This window comes from Equus caballus, chromosome 7 (genome assembly GCF_041296265.1).
Source record: "Equus caballus isolate H_3958 breed thoroughbred chromosome 7, TB-T2T, whole genome shotgun sequence".
Lineage (NCBI taxonomy): Eukaryota > Metazoa > Chordata > Mammalia > Perissodactyla > Equidae > Equus > Equus caballus.
The window spans coordinates 52,333,103-52,351,613 of record NC_091690.1 but is presented as its reverse complement, the minus strand read 5'-3'; the positions used below and the strand labels follow the sequence as shown (position 1 = coordinate 52,351,613).

Below are 18,511 nucleotides of genomic sequence, written 5' to 3'. Positions count from 1 at the left end.
GAGCAGCCCACCCGTGCTCCCCTCGCGGTGCTCCCCTGGCAATTTGGACAGAAGCCCCGGGGAGCCTCAGTGGCGCAGAGACAAAGCAGGTCCAACATAATTAACATCTCCTTCCGACACTGCCTAGCGTGTCCTTTGAAGCAAACAAGCCATTTTCTCAACAATTGAAATATTGAATTGTAAAAGAGAAGCGAGATTTAAGTGGCGAGGAGAGGAGGCCTCCGCGGCTTTCCTGAAATAATTGTCTGCGTCGCGCGCACCTCGCTCGAGTGTTCTCTGCGGCCGTGTAATTAAATGCCTGGGGTTTGGCTGCCAAATCTCGGGCATGGTGGAGACCCGGAGTGTTGCCTGTCGGGGTTCAAGTTCAAACACGCAGGCGAGTTCATGCCCCCGGGGACCGGTGGAATGTTCTGGAAGGCTCACTGTTTGAGAATCCAAATGCCAGCTCTCCCAGAGGGAGTTTAGATGGGACCAAAGTCATACACTCTTGGGGGGCCGGGGGTGTCACAGTCCGATGGCTAGAGAAGGGTCTATACAAAAGGAAATGGCAGGTGTGAGAGCCCAGGTGAGCGTTCCAGGTACAGACACCCCCAACTGGGTGGCCTGTCTCCCCTGGGACGTGGCAGACGCGATGGAGAAGCTGGACACTTGGCTGAGCCGCCAGTGGTGGGTTGAATCCTCCCACTAACGGGCTCTAAGAGGGGAATCTCTGTGCCCAGGGAGCTGGGCCTCCAATTGTCTTTCCTGGCTGGGGTTTTCCAGATCCTCGGGCTGTGGCTGTCGCCCCAATGAAGCTGCCACTCCGCAACAGGTCCAGGATTGACCGACAGGGAGACGCAGGCAAAGTTGCTCTTGCTGTCACACCCAGCAGCCTTCTCAGCCTCCAGCTCAGCCACCCACATCTTGGTTCAGAAACAATTCCCGGTGGGGCCGAGGGATCCAGGAGCCGGGGGCAGCCAGCCAGCCAGCCAGCCAGCACAGGCCATGGGGATTAGCCGACAGAAAGAGCGCCCGCGGCTGCCTCTTAATAAGACAAGGATATTATTGCGTTTGAGGCTGGATAATTTAATCAGGAAGCAGAAGTGGCTTGAGGCTTATATATTTATTTGTGCCCTGCCTGGTTGCAGCGAGGATTTGCTGAAGAGTGTTACAAGGATATGTAAAAGACCACAGACAGCTCGACTTAAACAAGAGTGGGAATTACATGTTCCTGGAGGGCAGTCTGCCAAACCAGAGCCGAAGCCTGAAGGTTCCTGCATTTGCATCGAGCTCAGCCCATCCGAGTCTCAGAATCCGGCCCTGGGAAGTCGTGTGGCCCAGCACCCGATGGCCAGAACGATGCTTATTAAAGCGCTGTTTAAAACTGCACGCCTGGAATTTTTTCCCTCCAGATATCTGACCCCAGGAGACTGACTTCAAAACCTAAGATGCGCCCACAGGAGGGAATACTACGCAGCCATTAAAATTGGGGCTTAGTCGGGATTTTTGTCGCTGTCTTCACACTTATCGTACTTTCTGAGTTTTCCACAACGAACACATAGTGGTCTTGTAAAGATTTTTTTCGATCCCTTAATTTTTTTTTGTTTTTTGCAAGGGAGAAAAGGGAGGACATAGAGCCAGAAATGAGGCTAAGAAAAACTCATCTCTTAAAAACTCAAACGACCAGCATATGGTTGGGCCATATATTTGGCTCCAGGCTTCTGAGCAGCCAACTCAAAAAAGGCAAAGCTGGTCATTTCTGCGGTTCTTGGTGTCCCGAAACAAAAGCACGCCAGATGCTCAGGAGAAAGCTCGCTATTTTTGGTACCAAAACAGGCAAGGATCTCTCCCACGGTCCTCCCAAAAAGGAGTCCGTGTGATGTCACCGAATCTTTCCAGACAATGTCCTTACGATAGAAATGACTCGTTTCCTCTGGATGATTCTTATTCCGACTCAGATGGTAGAGTAGAGCCAGACGGTTCAGGGCAGTGTCCTGGGGTCAGGCTGCCTGAGTTTATATCCTGGCTCAGCCACCCACTTGCTGTGTGACCCGGGCAGGTCGTTTGACCTCTCTGTGCCTCCATTTCTTCATCTGTAAAATGGACACAAAAGCTGTACCAACCTCACAGCGATGCTGAGAAGCTTGAATGAGTTAATAATATACGCAGGAGCAATTAGGACAGTCATCAGCGTGTAGCAAGCGCTTTATAAGCGTTTGCTATTACTGTTACTATTACTAACAGTTGGAAGTCAGTTTAGTAACTTCCTGAAGTCAAAATGGCCAGAGGTCGGTGCAGGCGCTGAATTGAGACGATCTGGAAGGATCGATGGAAGTCCTGTGGAGTTGGGGCTGAGGCTGCAGGATGAGGAAGCGTCACAGAAAGTCCAACATCGGAGAGAAGGGAATGAGGGAGCCGAGCCCCACGGAAGAGGGACAGAGATGCCTGCTCCCTCCCCATGTCCGGGTGGCTCAGCTGGCTTCCTGTCCTTGACAGAATTTGGTAGGGGGAGTCCCGTTTCATTTGCCAGGCAATCAACAAGGCTCCCGCTGCCATGTTCTCTCTGGCATACTACAGTCCGCCTCACTCTTCCTGGACACCGTGCTTTCCCCACCTCCGCGCCTTCGCACCAGCTGGACCCTCTGCGGTCAACACTCTCGCCCTGTCTCACGGCTGGGCTAACGCTTCCTCATCCCCGGGGCTCAAGCCTAAAGGTCTCTAAATGTCTCTTCTAAAAGCAGTCCCCTGTTCCTGCCCTATGGGACCCCCCACCTTCGCAAGGCATCTTGTGCTTTTTTCCCTAATACTTCTATTTCTTGCTATATGTTGAGCCTAGTTCTAAGCACTGTTCATGTTTTTACCAATTTACCTGTCACCACAATGCTAGGAGGAAGGCTCAGTCACTATCCGCCTTTGATAGGTGAAGAAACTCGGCGGCGGGGGAAGGGATCACTTCTTTTGCTCAGAACATCCCAGCTGTAAGTGGTGGAGCCAGGATTCGAACACGGGCCATCTGGCTCCACAGTCTACACCACCATGCCACATCTCCTGTGTCCTCTTTCGAGCCCTGATCAGAATGGCCAGAGGACCTCACAGGTGTGGCCACTGGCTCAAAGCCTGCCTCCGCCCCCCGCACAGGAGACAGTATGGGGGTGGGGAGTTTGCTCATCGCTGAATCCCCCAGGCCTGGCCCGTGAATGTTTGCTGAATGACTGTTCGCTCATCGGCCGGGGGGAGAGAGAGCAAACATCTTCACGGATCCACTGTACGTTTCCCCTTCTGCCACCCGACCGGCCTCCGTCTCTCCCAGGGAGAAATACTCTCAGATTGGCTGCAGATGGGCGCCCGGCAGGCTCCGAGGCGGCCGTGGCTTCTCTCTGAGTGCCGGGAAGGCACAAGGGCTGTGATGAATGATCAGGGACATGCTTGTCTGCCACGTCTGAGCCGTGACGGAGGCCGCGTCCCTCTGGAGGGCTTGAGATAATAGCAGGCTGCCCTGTCAGACCTCAAGGCACTAGGCAAATCCCTGAGTGATAAGCTTGACAGACCTTAAAGAAGATGTCAGCTTCCCCGCGCCAAGACAGGGAACCGGGGCCTCCCTCAGCCTGAGCCACGGGGGCTTTGCCCGTGAGAGCCCATGGCCAGGAGAGGGGCCGGAACGGAGGGGCAATGCAAGTCCATTCATTCATTCATTCATTCATCCCCTCCCAACACAGTTAACCCATCTTGCCTTGAAAGGCTCCCCAGCACAGCACAACCTCTCACCCTCTGCTTTTTGTTTTTTGAGGAAAATTAGCCCTGAGCTAACATCTGCTGCCAATCCTCCTCTTTTTGCTGAGGAAGACTGGCCCTGAGCTAACATCTGTGCCCATCTTCCTCTACTTTATACGTGGGACACCTACAACAGCATGGCGTTCCAAGTGGTGCCATGTCTGCACTCGGGATCCAAACCAGTGAACCCCGGGCTGCCACAGCAGAACATGTGAACTTAACTGCTGCGCCACTGGGCCGGCCCCATCCTCTCACCCTCTGAAGGCCCTCAAGCCTCAACAGAAGGCCCCCAGCACCCCGTGAGCCCCGGTCCAGGCCGTACTTATGTTCCAGGATATCTTAGACTCTGCCGTCCCAGGGCCATTGTGGACCAATAATCAGTGAAACAGACTTTCTTGGGAAAGGTGGGGAGAGACACAGGTCTCCGAGTTTGGCTGACTTCCCTCCCCAGAGTCCAGGGAAGGTGTGCTGAAGGCTTGCCTCATGCGAGAATTTACAGTTAATTCCCTCTGAGGGTGGCCAGACTGTGCTGGAACCACCAGGGATCCGTGTAGACAGCCCTAAGAGTGGGGTTCATGGACAGGGATCCGCATCGAGGCTACAAATTCTCATGCAAGGGCTGCGCCAGTCATCAGACAAGCTTGCTTTGAGAAAGTGCACGTCCCCCAGGCCCCCACGCTCAAGAACACCTCCTTTGAGGAGAGCCTTCTTGGAGGAAACAAACTCCCACTTGAACCTCCTGAGTCTCACGGGTCTCCTTTCAGATCCTCAATCATCCCCGAGCCACCCCAGGGCCTTTGAATGTGCTGCCCAACCCCATAGTCACCCAGCTGAGTCCTGATGAGGGCTTGTACCAGGGTAGCTGTAATGGGGACAAACAAATGGGTGGAGTCCCATGTTTTACAGGCAGAGCCCACAGGATTTGAGGGACCAGGTGTGGGGGGGATGGGAAAGAAGGGACTTAAGGATGACTCCATTTACTGAGATGAAGAAGGCTGGAGGAGGAGCCCACGGGGAGTGGGGGAGGAGCAGATCTGGGGGGAGAAGGAAATCGAGTCCAGCCTGAAGGCACATTCATTTCATGATGCTTCTGACCCTATCCAGGTGGAAATGTTACGTCAGAGGCGGGGGAGAGGAGCAGAGAGGGCGTGGCTAGAGAAACGCATTTGGGTGCTGTCAGCAGAGAGAAGGGCTTAAAAGTCACGGGAACCGATGGAGGAGAGCGCCAGGCCCCAGCACCTCCCACCGAGTTTTCATATTGGATTTAACACTTACAGAGCTCGCTCTTTGCTATAGGCTGAATCTTTCTGCCTCCACCAAAATCCATATGTTGAAACCTACCCCTCGATGCAGTGGTATTTGGAGGCGGGGCCTTTGAGAGTGGGATTAGTGTCCTTATAAGTGACCCCAGAGAGCTGCCTGCCTGAACCCTTCTGCCCTGTGAGGACGCAGCGAGAAGATGTTGTCTATGACCCAGGAATCTGGTTCTCCCCAGACGCCGAGTCTGCCTTGACCTGGATTTCCAGCCTCCAGCACTGTGAGAAATCAGTCTGTTGCCTGAACCATCCAGCCTGTGGCATTTTTGTTACCGCAGCCACAGAGGACGAAGCCACTCTTCTGAGCTGCTTTACAAACACTAAGCCCTTGTCGTCTGCCCTCTCCCAGGGAGGCAGGTACCAATGCCAGCTCCGTTTTACAGATGGAAAAACTGAGGCACAGAGAGGAACGTCAGTTGCCCAAACTCACAGAGCTGGTAAGTGTCCGAGCCGGGATTTGGACCCCGGGCCATCATGCTCTCAAGTCCTCGCTCTTAGCCACTGTGCCCAGGGTCGGGGAGAAGAGTGCTTCCCTCCGGAGAAGCCTGGCCCCAAGCCTTTTGCCCTCTGATCCACTCCCCCCAGAGAAGCCAGATGTGTCGCTCCCACAGCAGACCATTCGTGGCTCCCAGGGCCCTCAGTATAAAGCTCAAGGTCACCTGGACACAATGACCAGTCCCGCCCCGTTGGGTCTGGCTGAATGCTCGCCTCACTGCTCTCCTATCTCGACCCACATGGTTATTTCAGTTCCCCTTTTCCTGCCTCTGGACCTTTGTCCATGCTGTGTTCTTTGCTCTCCCCCTCCCCGTCCACGTGGGGAAAACCTACTCGGGCCTCAGCAGAGTGGGGTGCTCTGGTTCCAGGTTGTCCCCCGCTGCGCCCCGCTTAAATGCCCCTCTGGCATTTTAATACCCCACCCCCACAGACACAGAGTCCTGTGACAGTGCGATGTGGCAGCTCTATGCCCAGGGAGGTCCTTTAGCATCGCAGCAATGACAACAATTACTATCACCGTCATCAATGAGAGCTAACACGCAGGGAGCACATCCTGTGAGCCAGGCCCTATTCTAAGTGCTTGCAGCTCATTTCTCACTGGTCCTCAGAAGAACCGGACAAGATTGAACCACAATAAATGTTCACATCCTGGACCTGCTGCTTCTTCTTTCTGAGTTCCTAAGCAGATCACTTTGCCTCTGTTGTTTGTAAAATGGGGATTGAATCCATCCCCTGCCCCGACCCCCTGCCACGCGCGCACACACACACACTGAAGTGTAAGCTGCTTGCCTGCTGAATTTTCCATTCCCTTTCCCTCCATGCCCTGCTCTCTAAGGTTGGGAACTACATTTCCCACACTCCTTTGCCCTCTGGCTTCCAGGAAGGTTCAGCCAATGGGAAGTGTTCATGGACGATCCGAGGGCGGCAGAAAGGGAGAAGCAGGGGTATTTCCCCCCTTTCTCTGCCTCCTGTGCTCTGGCAGCGGCTCCATCACCTCTGTGGCTTCAGCTCCCACTGCTCCTGGGCCCCATTTATACCACCTCTCCTATCTGACCCCGGTCCTCAGGGGATAGAGGCTCTCTGCTGTTGCTAATCTCTGAGGTTCATCTCCATCCTCTGTTTAGTTTCTCGTCTCTTCCATCATCTTTGTAACCGCTTCCCTGGATTAAAATCCCTGAAAGGCCTAGAAGAGTTCGGTTTCTCTAGTCAGCCCCTAAGAGGTAGAGTAGCTTCTCAATAAATACCTGTGCACGAACAGGTTGTTGTAGATTTTTTTTTTTTTTTGAGGAAGATTAGCCCTGAGCTAACATCTGCTGCCAATCCTCCTCTTTTTGCTGAAGAAGACTGGCCCTGAGCTAACATCCATGCCCATCTTCCTCTACTTTGTATGTGGGACGCCTGCCACAGCATGGCTTGCCAAGCGGTGCCATGTCAGCACCTGGGATGTGAACCAGCCAACTCCGGGCCACCAAAGCGGAATGTGTGCACTTAACTGCTGCGCCATTGGGCCAGCCTCAATTGTTGTAGATTTTAACAGCCTGGGTTGCTTGGGTCCAAATTCTGATCTTCTCCTCCCTGTGTGATATTGGGCAAGTAGCTTAACCCCTCTGTGCCTTTCTTAACCTCTCTGCTTCCTCATCTAAAAGTTGGGATCATAATGTCCAGGCTTCACAAGGTCGTTGTTCAGGATGATGAGACATGTCAAGAGTCAATGACACAGTGAGTTCCCAGACACCGGGAGCTTTTAGATCAACTCACAGAACCGGCACTGTTCGGGAATTGTTCCACGTCCCCTGTGGACTTTTTTGAAAGTACGCTTTTTATTCTGGAATAATTTTAGATTTACAGAGAAGTTTTGACAACAGGATAAAGAGCTCCCATATGCCACAAACCCAATTTCTCCTGTTGTTAACATCTTACATTCCCCCTGGTACCTCTGTCACAACTAAGAAACCAACATTGGGGCATCACTATTATTAAACTCCAGATTTTACAGGATTTCCCTCATTTTTCCACTCGTGTCCTTTTTCTGGTCCAGAATCCCATCCAGGACCCAACATTGCATTTAGTCGTCACGTCTCCTTAATCTCTCCTGGTCTGTGACACCTTCTCAGTCTTTCTTTGGTTCTGATGACCTTGCCAGTTTTAAGGACTAGTGGCCAGGGACTAGTGCTGCACCGCCTTGTGCGGGCAGGAACCAGGTCCTGATTTCTCCCTGCAGCTTCCCTGGCTCACAGCCCGATGCCTGGTATGCGGGAGCTGCCTCACAGACACTTCCTGAATGAGTGAATACATGAATGGCAGGCATTTATTTCTTCACCCTCCCGCACTCCGTGTTCTGGAGGCATCGCTGCCAGAGGCTAGATCTAGAAAAGTTCACAGTGAAATAAAAGCTCTTCTCTTTTCAGAAAGGTTCGTTTTTGATCCTTCCTTTGTAGACATCAAGGATTCATTTCTTTAATATTTAGGAGCTTTTGAACCAAAGAGAAGCAGCTACATTTGCATCAGATGTGTCATTTTTCAAGGCAAGCAAGAGAGATCTTTCTAGCAAGATGGGGTTTCTTCCTTCCCAGAGCTATCACTTGATATCTCTGCTTCTCCCTCCCTGGCCTCCGGGTCTCTGGCAGGGGGTGGAGTGGGGCCAAGGGGTTCTGAAATTATCCACACTTTGATGCCCAATGCAAGGAAGCTTAATTAGAACCTCGCAAAGTTGCCGAGACCGAGCTGGTGCAGGGGCCTGGCTGGTGATGGAGATGAATTAGAAGCTTTACTTCCCTTCCCTCTGAATGGATCAATATTTGTCGGGGGGACCAAAAGGCTTGCCTTTGGGTACACAGAGCATGCCCCTCTTCTGACATCAGCTGGTCAGAAATGGGAATCCCCTTTAACCACGCAGCCCTGTGGGTCTCACTGCTTTTGATCTCTCGGCTCTGGAAGGCCGAGGTGAAGTCAGAGGATGTAAGAAAAATGCCCACAGTGAGGTCATTTCCCTGCCACCACGGTCGCTGTTGCTGGAAGACACTGGCCCAGGTTTCATCTCTTGCCTGAAGTTTGTCAGAAGTAAAAATGAGCTTGGGTGAGCTTTTCCGACAGTCCCCTCAACTTACAGGAATTCAATTTCTGGCCTGGGCATAAATTTGCAGCCATCAGCGCCCGCGGTGGGGGCCGGGGCTGGGCGTAGTGGCTGGAGATGGATTTCTGAAATCAATCCGTCGGCGTGTGGAAAAGGTCGTCATGGGGGAAATTTATCTTCCATGGCTGGCTGAGGCATTTCACGCCAATGGCCATGGACGCCCCTGCACAAAATGGGGGTGTTTGCTGTGAGGGTCCCAGGCGGGGGCTGGAGGGAGGGAGGGAGGCCTCGAAGGCTGGACAGCGTGGCCAGACGGTGACAGGGGACTAACCCACCAGGTAATAAGTCACAGGGACAGCCAGGTGCCAGCACTGCCTGAAAACCCACTTCTATGGGCTCCGTGTGTGCCCTTGGGGGTGGAAAGTTAATCTGGAGTCCAAACCTTTTATCATCTGGCGGCATCTTTGCCACACATCCCAGGGTTTCAAAGAAATGAGTCTCTAAGTCATTCAATTCCCCCAGCCGAGGCGAGGCAACCCAACATGATCGTTGATGGGCACCCACTCTGGAACCAGGTCGCCTGAGTTCAAATTCCAGCTCTGCTGTGTGACCTTGGGCAGGTGACTTAACCACCCTGGGCCTCCGTCTCCCCAGTTGTAGTTTGGGGCTAAGAATAGTACTGATGTCACTGAGGTTGTTGTTAATATATTCAAGTGGCTTAACACAGGCAATGTAATATACAAGTGAGAGCAATAAAATTGACGATGGAATAAAAATAAGCTAGTGAGTGCCGACAGCGAACACAAAAAGGCAGCCTGATATCTGGAGACCAGACGGTCTGCATTTAAATCCTGGCTCTGCGTTACGTTGGGCAAGTTATTCGTTCTCTCTGTGCCTCAGTCTCCTCGTCTCTCAAAGGGGAGGAGGGTGATGACCATACTGGTGTTTTGAGGGTTAAGTGAGCTGATTTTGAAAGAGAAAGGAGGAGACGATTATAAACGGTGTGACAAGTGTGATAGGGGCAGCGCGGGGCGCCAGAGAGCAGAGGCCGGCTACGGAACCTGGTTTTGAGGGTGCAAGGACAGCCTTCTGGAAGAAGCAATAGCTAAACAGAGAGATGGATGCGCAGGAGTCAGTAGGGTGAAGAGGAGAAGGTTCCAAAGGCCTGAAGGGGAGAGAGCATCTGTACACTCCACAGATATTTACTGAGTACCTACTATGTGCTGGGCTGGAGGACACAGCAGCACACGAGTCGGGCAGAGACCCCTGCCCTCATGCGGGCTCCACTCTGGAAGAAAGAGGTACGGCGCCCCTAAAAATGTTACAATGAGGAGTTGAAGCTCAAATCGGGGAGCTGGAAGGTGAGCCGGAATATTCTGTCTGCCTCTCCCGATCTCTTCTCTCCTCTTCTCCATCCACTCTGCACTCCGGGAGGCCATCCTCGCAGCCCACACCTCCCAGGATCCCCTGCCTTCCAGCTTCCAATGGAGTCCGGCCAATGAGAGCCGTCCCAGGAGACTGGGGGGCAGAGGAGAGAGAGTGGGGGGTATTTACTCCTCTCGTTCCCTTCCTGCCAAGCAGTCGTTCGTTCCACTATGGCTGTTCTTCTCCTGAAGCCGGTGGCTCCTTTGGGTATCTCCCCTGTCATGGGCTAAGTTGTGTCCCCACCCGACCTCAGAACGTAACTGTATTCGGAGACACAGTCTTTAAAGTGGTAATTAGGGGGCCAGCCCGGTGGGGTAATGGTTGGGTTCACACACTCTGCTTCAGTGGCCCGTGGGTTCACCAGTTAAGATCCCGGGCCTAGCACCGCTCACCAAGCCATGCTGTGGCAGCGTCCTGTATACAAAGTAGAGGAAGACTGGCACAGATAATAGCTCAGCGACAATCTTCCTCAAGCAAAAAAGAGGAAGATTGGCAACAGATGTTAGTTCAGGGCCAATCTTCCTCACCAAAAAAATAAAGAAAGAAATGAAGAGGTGATTAAATGAGGTCATTCAGGTAGGCACTAAACCAATAGGATTGGTGCCCTTATAAAGAGATCAGGACACAGACACATACAGAGGGAAGACCACGTGAAGACACAGGGAGAAGATGGCTGCCCATGAGCCAAGGAGAGAGGCCTCAGAAGGAACCAACCCTGCTGACACCTTGATCTTGGACTTCCAGCCTCCAGAACGGTGAGAAGTTAAACGTCAGTTGTTTAAAGCTGCCTGGTCTGTGGAATTTTGTTATGGCAGCCACAGCAAACCAGTGCCCCCTCCTACAGCTACAGGCCCTTCTCTGAGGCCCGGGGGTGGCAACAGCTCCTCTCAGTTGCTGACCTCAGGGATCTTCAGCAGAGAACAGGCCCACCCCTCTGAAAATCATCATTTTGTTGAGTTCTCTCCACTCATCTCTTTTGAGAGAACCATGACTCTGACCACGACCCTCATCAGGAAGGGTCTTCAGTGATGGACTCAAGTTCACCCTGACGGGGTGGGAAGCCACGAAGGGTTTGTGTAGGCATTTGCTGGGGCTGCCGTAACGAAGAACCCCAGACTGGGGGCTTAAACAACAGGAGTTTACTGCCTCACCATTCTGGAGGCTGGAAGTCCAAGATCAAGGTGTGGGCAGGGATGGTTTCTCCTGAGGCCTCTCTCCTTGGCTTATGGGCAGCCGTCTTCTCCCTGTGTCCTCACGGGGTCGTCCCTCTGTGTGTCTGTGTCCTAACCGCCTCTCATATGGACTCCAGCCCTATTGGATTAGAGCCCACCCTAGTAACCTCTTTTACCTTAATTACCTCTTTAAAGACCTTGTCTCCAAATACAGCCACATTCTGAGGCCCTAGGGGTGAGGAGTTCCACATACGATTTTGGGGACACAGTTCAGCCCATAACCATGTGTGGGGGTGGAAGGATCTGGTCAGGAAGCTTATGGAGGGTGGACTGGCCAGGGCAAGACAGAGAGGCAGAGAAATCCATCGGCGAGCTCCAGGCCAGCACGCTGAGGGCTGACTCAGCCCATCCTTTGGAGTTTTCCAGAGCTTTCAAAGAAATGAATCTCAAAGGCAGAAAACAGCTCCGGCCGTGAGGCATATCCTCCGCTTGGAGGGGAGGGGGCAGTGACAGCCACCTGGGTCACCAGAGCCCTTTTGTTAGGGAGAATGGACGGGAAATCGATCCCGGCTAAGCGTTGAGCAGCTGCTCCAAGCAAAGCTGCCAGAGAGAAGCGCTTTGCCCCCTCTCCTCCAGGGCTGGGACAGGAGCCAGCAGGAGCCTGAAGATTGTTCCACCAGGCACTGGGTCCCAGAAGGGCCTTCAATCAGCGTGCATTGTGGTCGCCGGCACCTATGTCCATCTGAGAAGGAATTTCAGCATCACCTCCACCCTCACACTTGCCAGGGACCAGCTCCACATGTAATGATTAGCACTGTCACCAACTTGCCAACACGGCCCATGGGCCAGGGAGTGCCTCCTGGGGCCACCTCCCAGCTTTGTGACCTTGGGCAAGTGACTTGAACCTCACTGTGCCTCAGTTTCCCCATCTGCAAAACAGAGCTAACAGCAGCACCCACTTCTTAGGATTGTGGTGGAGGTAAATGAGTGCCTGTGTGCACAGAGCTTCAGACTGTACGTAGCAAAAACCGTGTAAGGTCAGCTACTGAGGGTACTGTTTCCATCCACCTCTCAACAGCTATGTGATGTTGGGGGGCTTATAAACTGGAAGTCAGGGAGGAAAAGTCAAGTGGCAGCGCCTGACCTGCCATCAGTCTGTTAAGGGAACAGAGGCCATGCTCCATGGAGGGAATTCGATATGGGGGGTGTGGTGTCGAGGAGCCACAAGGGCTCAAAGAGGGAATGGGGGAAGGGAAATGATCAAAAGAAGAGCAACCGAAAGAAGCTGCAAGATTTTCAGAGAAAGGCAGGAGGGCTGTTACGGGAGCCCAGGAGCTGGGGCCACCAAGCAGGAATCATGGCTGCCTGAGCGGATGGCAGCTGGGAACTGAGCCCAGGGAGGAGACCAGGCCACTGCCTGCAGCAAAGAAACAGGGGGAGAAATCCCCTGGCTTCTCTCTTCCTCCCACCTCCAAACTCCCACCATGGCCTCCCATTGGCTGAACCTAACAGGAAGCCAGTGAGCAAGGGAACCTGGGAAACGTAGTTTTCAGGGGTCAATTCCTCATGATACAGAGAACAAGAGAAAGGCAAGGAATGGATCTGAGGGTCACCAGGTAAATGACCAGCACATGGGACTCAGGGCCCAGGCTGCCTCTCTCTAAAATTGTCTTAACCACCAAGCCACACATTTAGGGAGCATTTGCTGGAGTCAACTGTCCCATTTCATCCCCCACCCCCTGCCATAGGCTTTTGAAGGAAGGGTGATAATGCTGGATCCTTCTTGTCCACAGTGAAGAGCGAAGTTTAAAAGTCACCTCCTCAGGGAAGCCTTCCCTGATTACCCCCTTAAAGAAACCCTTCTCAGTTCCCTTCTCCCTGCCTGGCATTTGTCATGACAGAAACCATACCCTACATCTTTATTGGCTGATGTGGCTCCTTCCCATTAGGAGGGAAATGTACAAGTGCAAACTCCTCATGTCTTGGTCGCTATCATGTTCCCAATGCCTAGAACAGCGCTTGGCACACAGTAGGTGCTTAATAAATATTTGTACAATTTTTTCAAACTTTAAGGTAATGCTGCTTGCTCTGTATATTAAGTGGTAGAGCTGGAATTATGAACCCAGGTCTGTGGAGCTGTACAGACGCTGGTTTTCTACTCTGCCGTCCTCCTGCCAGCTACCCCAGGACTCTCCAAACTCTGTGCATCCTTCAGGCCTCAGAGGAAACATCACCACCTCCAGGAAGCCTTCCCCATCCCTGCAGACAGCTCAGGGTCCCCTCCTGTGTGTGTCTCCACACTTCCCTACCCCTTCCTTCTCACAAAGTTCTGACAGTTAGTTCATTCTTTTCCTTGCCTGGGTGAATGTTGCATGCCCTGCTAGGTTGTGAGCTCCAAAGGGGCAGGGCTGGGTCTTTCTTCTTTCCTACCGTGGCCTCAACACCAGCACATGCTGGACAGAGTAGGCAGGCATCATCAGGGAATGAATGAGTGAATGAATGAATGAATGCCTCCTGCACACTCCAAGTCCTCCAGGCGACCTCTTTCTCCCCCGCTCTCCACACATCCTCTGTTCTGTTCTCTCAGCTCCTCTCCCTTCTTCCCCTCCCCTCCCAGGCTGGATACAGCGGCTCTGGGTTTTGAAGGGGTTGTGGGGTCTAAGTCAGTTGACGGTAGCTCTGAAGTACACAGACTCCAGAGCCTAACAACCTGAGTTCAAATCCTGGCTCCTTCCCCTTCTAGCTGTGTGACTTCAAGCAAGTGACTTAACGTCTCTGTGCCTCCGTTTCCACATCCGCAAAATGGGGATGATATCAGTGCCTTCCTAGAGGGCCACGGGAGGATTAAATGAGCTATTCTGACCTGCTTCGGGCAGCGTCTCTTCCTCTTGGCTCCATCCTGCAATTCCCAGACAAGCCTGGGAAGCAGAGGGCTGAGGCTCCGGCCGTTAATGAATCCAGAAAGGATCTCAGCTGTGTCAGGGGAGCCCTGGTGCCAGGTTGGCCTGATTCTCACCTCGAGAGAGCCGAGAACAGGTTCTGGTGCCAGGCATCCATGCTATGATTGGCATAAATGCCCAGTGCTCCTATGACCCTCTTTGTTGGGGCCTGGGGGTACAGGAAATACTCTTGGGGCTCTGCCCAGATCTCTCCACTGACTGGGCGTACCCACCCGACAGTTGCTGAGAGCCGAGGCTCATAGCTAGCACCCGTGACCTTCTGGAGACCTGCCCTTGGCTTTTGGGAGCCAGCAAACTGTGGAGATGCCGGGGAGGCGTCCCCCACCCCAATGATTGATTGATGCGGGGGCCCAAGAGCCCAGAGTGCAATGTACAATGCAGTGCAATTTACATTCCAGTGGGCCCCCACCCACTGGATCAGGCCAAGTCTGGAATTCACCTGAGACGTCACCCCTGGTCAACCCATCTCTCTCCCCAATCCTTCTTTCTTACTTGCAATTAATTTGCAATTAACTATGTGCTCCAAACCCCCATCTCAGGCTCTGCTTCTGGGGAGCCCAACCTAAGCTGGGCGGAAACAATGAACATTCAATGTAAGAAGGTATTTATGTGGGTGTCCCTTCAAAGCTCATATTCACACCCAGCCACCCAGTTCTGCCATTTCCACATACCTATGGCAATCTGTCAGCCAATCCCGAGAGAAGCTCTTGTTTCAAAATGCATCCCCAATTCTGCCCAGTCCTCCCATCTCCGCATGCATCCCCCATCACTGTCAAACGTTCACTCTGCTGTATTTCTCTGCGTAAAACGCACTACCCCTTGACCCCACATTAAAATTTATCTGGTTTCTTGTCTGTCTCCTCCATGAGGCTGTCAGCTGCCCAAGGGCAGGGATGTTTCCTGCTTTGTTTATGGCTGTGTCCTCAAACCAGAACAGCGTCTGGCACCCAGTAGGTGCTCAGTAAAGATTTCTGGAATTAAAGAGTGAATCCTTGAAACGCATTCATTTAGAGAAACTTAATTGTCTCTTTCTCTCACAGCTTTGCAATCAGCATCTACTCACTTCTCTCCCTCTCCATAGCCATCTCCCCAGTGCAGTCGCCTCCGCCCTGGTGCCTGGCTCCCATCCTCACCCGCCTGCAGTCTGTTCCCCCCACAGCAGCACCTGTGAGCACCTGAGTCAGGTCCCATCCCTCCCCTGCTCAGAACCCTCCATGGCTCCCACCTCACTCGGGCAGGCGTAATAACCAAAGTCGTCCTCCTGGACCACAAGGTGCCTCAGGATCTGCCCCTGCCCTCCCTGTCCTCCCTGCCCTCCCCTCCTCCACGCTCCTCCTCGCTCACTCTGCTCCAGCCACACAGGCCTCCTTGCCGTCCCTGCCACACCCCAGCATGCTTCTTCTCTATCGAGTGTCTGTACTGGCTCTTCTCTCTGCCTGGAAGTCCTTCCACCTCCTTCAAACCTTTATTTAAATGTCATTGTTGCAAGAGGGCTTCCCGGACCACTCCCCTGCCCGCAAGAGTCAGAACTACAACTGGCTCTACCCACCTCTCCCCCACTTTATCAGCTTCCTACACTACATCACTGATGCATTAATTTTGCGTGTTATCTTTCTTCTCCTGCAGAATGTCAGGCAGGGATTTTTTTTTTTTTTTACCTGTTTTTGTTTACTGCTGTGTCGCCAGCACCTAGAATAATACCTTGCACACAACAGGCGTTTGGTATCCATTTGTTATTTTTAAAAATCCGCACAACGCTATGAGGTAACAGCTCTCAGCATCGCCCTTATGCAGATGAGGAAACCGAGGTCCCAAGGAGGGGTCGTGGGGCAGGGAGGGGGGTGTCGTGAGCTGGGACCATGTGTGTGTGATTGTGTGCAACTGTGTGTTGTGTGTGCTGGTCTGAGCCTGAGGGTCTGTATCTGCCTGAATGTGGACACAGGAGGCCACCTGGACATGTGCAGGCAGATTTTGCATGTCAGTGTCAGTGTGTGGAAGGGAGGCAGTGGGTCAGACCCCAGGCAGGTGCAAACACCTGTCTGTGGGCCCAGCTGTGTTCAGATGTGTGCATGTGTGACAGGGCACCGAAAGATGAGGATTTGTGTGTCCACAGCCAAGCTGTGTGGATGCATGTGTATGTGCGTGTGTGTGTGGAAGAGTAGCTCTGGGGCTGGAGCTGAAGTTGGAATGTGGTGGGTGAGGGAAGAGCCCCATCAGCCACAGGCCTGTTATTTATAGACGGATCCTGGTTCATAAATTCCAAATGTTGTTTTTTTTTTTTTTTATCTCCCTCACTGCCAGGCCCTATAAATATTCATGAGTTTCCTGCCTTGGAATATTTAAGTAGTCGGAAGGAGGAGTGGGGTGGGCCGTGTGAGAGGAAGGAGAGGGTCCCCAGTGGCAGTGGGAGGTCGTGGGCATGGGGAGGTTTGGGGTCTCTCTGGATTTGCCATTTCCCCTCCAGGCTCCCCTCCAGGCTCCCCTCCAGGCTCCCCTCCCAAGCTGCAGCTGGCAAGATGGGGAAGGTTCTTGGCCAATACGGAGATCTCCCAATGCCTATCATTATTCTTCCCCAGTGTCCATGGAAAAATACTGCCCACTCCAGGGGCAGAGAAGGCGTTTGCATGGTTTTCTCAGCTCCGACTCCAGCTCTGGCTTGGAAACCCATTACTCTGGGACCCCCAGCACAGGAGGGAGGAGCACACCCCGCAGATGTGCCACAAGGCAAAAGAGCTCAGGAGGCAAGCCATGGGGAGGGCATGTATGGCCTCCTGCTTCATCTCACGAAGAGGCACATGTCACAAAGACTGGCCCATACGGGAGGACATAAAGTGCGCGTGTGTGGACCTGCATATGTAAGTGTGTAACTCTTTGAATGCGTAAGAGACTGTGGCAGTCAAGAGAACTGTTCACAAATCTTCCAGCTCTTCTCTCTTGGGCCCGTGATAGGACTGCACTTCCCCAGCGGGGCCCTGCAGCTTCCTTTAGCCAATGCCATGTGAGCGGAAGTGACTTCCGGGCGAGGGCTTTAAGAGTCAGTGTGTGATTCGCCATGTTCTTGCCCTAGCAATTGCAGAAGTGCGTGTAGAAGTGCAGACCTCCATCAACTGGGGTCCCCAAGTGGCCACACTAGGCGGAGACCTCTGCCAACCCTCTTGTAGCACGAGCAATACCTCATTCGGTTGTACTAACCCACTGAGACGTGGGGACTGTGTTACGCAGCTCAGCCTCACCCACGCTGACCAGCACAGAGCCTGTGAGTGTATGAGATGGATGTGTGGCACGCCTGTGTCCATGTGGCCAAGAACACACAGGTGTGTAGCCATTTATAGGCCCAAGTGGGCAAGCATCAGCAAGTACATGAAACCACACATATGAGTGTATAAAATAGGGACTGAGTAAGCATGTACAAGACTGTACATGTGAATGTGAAAAGTGAGGCATTGCTCTGCACAACTGCAGGGGGCACTGTTCTCAGAGAACACCATGTCCACTAGGGTTGTGCCACCGTTGTAAATACAAAAGCGTCACAGTGTAGGAGTCTGAATGCACTGCCTTGGCTGGCTGGCAGTGTACCTGTGAGACCATGATGTGGTCTATGCATGTGTGTCTGAGGATTTGTGTGTGGCTGTGTGTCAGCGTGCATGTCTATGCAAAGCATGTTGCTGTGTGTTTGAGGCACAAATTTGGGTGCTCTGTGTGTGTATCTGCTGCAGTATGAATGTGTGAGCCCCTGTGTGTGATGAGCCTGTGTGGAGTGTGGGCAACATTCTAGCCTGCATCAGAGTGGTTGTGGTCAACATGGAGGGACCCTGAGCATTCTCAAGCTGTCAGCTCTGCTGAGATGTTTCCAGGCCCATGGGCTTGAGCTGGCTCGAAGCTGGGTTCTAGGGTGACCTGGCATTGGAAAACAAAATTCACTTCCCATCATTAGTCCTATGACATGCCACCTCATTTGCAATAGACATTAATCACAGAGGTACTCAACAGTTTGAGCAAAGTGGCTCAACAAGTAGGGAGATCCCCACAGGGCAAATCGCTCTCCCCCAACTTCTCCAAGATAAGCCCATTTTTGTTTCTATCTTCCTGAGCTCTCCTCTGGTCTATCTCAGGATGTGGGTTCAGCACTGGTCCATCTCAGGACTCAGGTTCACCTCTGGTCTATCTCAGAACCTGGGTTTGGCCTTGTCTATCTCAAGCTCATATTGTAGCCCTCATTCACCCAGGACTTGTTTTCATTCCTGGTCTCCTAGAACCAGGTTTATCTTCAGTCTATCCCTAAACCCAGGCTCACCCTTTGTCTATCCAGGGCTTGAGCTT

General features: G+C 52.8%; 1 protein-coding gene across 3 annotated transcripts in view; it reads right to left on the bottom strand.

Moving 5' to 3' along the window:
- The window catches only part of OLFM2 (olfactomedin 2), a 59,211-nt gene that overhangs the window by 8,375 nt on the left and 32,325 nt on the right, over positions 1 to 18,511 (bottom strand). The gene's annotated exons all lie outside the window — the stretch shown is intronic.